This window comes from Bactrocera neohumeralis, chromosome 5 (genome assembly GCF_024586455.1).
Source record: "Bactrocera neohumeralis isolate Rockhampton chromosome 5, APGP_CSIRO_Bneo_wtdbg2-racon-allhic-juicebox.fasta_v2, whole genome shotgun sequence".
Classification (NCBI taxonomy): Eukaryota; Metazoa; Arthropoda; class Insecta; order Diptera; family Tephritidae; genus Bactrocera; species Bactrocera neohumeralis.
In genome coordinates this window covers 65632417-65633286 of record NC_065922.1, presented here as the reverse complement: position 1 = coordinate 65633286, position 870 = coordinate 65632417, and the positions used below count along the sequence as shown (strand labels likewise).

At 35.3% G+C, this 870-nt stretch overlaps 1 long non-coding RNA gene across 1 annotated transcript; it reads right to left on the bottom strand.

Moving 5' to 3' along the window:
• Positions 1-346: 346 nt before the first annotated feature.
• Positions 347-656, bottom strand: LOC126760351 (uncharacterized). The gene is made up of 2 exons (XR_007667188.1): positions 586-656; positions 347-456 (listed from the first exon to the last, which is right to left on the bottom strand). It is a non-coding gene; the product is annotated as an uncharacterized LOC126760351 (long non-coding RNA).
• Between the last annotated feature and the right edge of the window lie 214 nt (positions 657-870).

The following is an 870-nucleotide window of genomic DNA, read 5'->3' as shown; positions in this document are numbered from 1 at the left end:
CTGAACGATAATTCAATTTTTTAACTGAGATGAATATTTTAAGTTACTGTAACCAACGCAGTATGTAAGATGATTACCACAGTTCGTCATATTCGTCATCATTTTTAATTGTTGTTTTTGGAATTAAATTAAAATTTGATATTATAATTGTTGTAATGAAGTCATAGTAGCTTGCATTGGCAACAATTGTAGACAATTTTGGACGAAGAAATGTGTATGTGGTTTCGAAATTCACTATTCGTGAGCTGTGACGTTTTTATCAAACTCCAACCTCAATTCAGGTTTGTGTTGGTATGATATCTGGTACGACGCCCTCATTTTGTATTATGTGAATGTTGAGCTGATCATGCGATACCCCTGCGCTAGTCTGATCGCCGTACTTATCATCTTCTACGCCTTTCTTTGGTTCGGTTGGACCAGCAGATCCGCCTAACAGTTCGTTGGCGATTAGAAGCGCTGCAATGTACAAAACCAAAGTTTAGGTCAATGTTCGAAAATGTATGTACATAGATATCATTCCACAAAGCTTTAAAGGAAGTGTTAAAAAATGTAGTGGAACTAGAAGAAAAATATTTTCTTGCTTACCGACGAACATGAAAATTAAGGCACTCTTTGGAAGCATCAGATATAAATGAAGCTTCAAAACGACTAAATACAGCTTGACTTTAACTGAGAATTAACACACCTCCGCACGGTCTTTTATAATACCCAACGGGTGATAAAAATATTCAACAACAAATTTAAACATCAATGAAAGCAAATATTTTAAGTTCAGCCATTGTTGAAAGCGAAGATCGTGGAATTGCCTATTAGTTGCCTTAATACTGAAAAATCACTTGTTAAAGAACACGTATATGGACATTAGGGTGC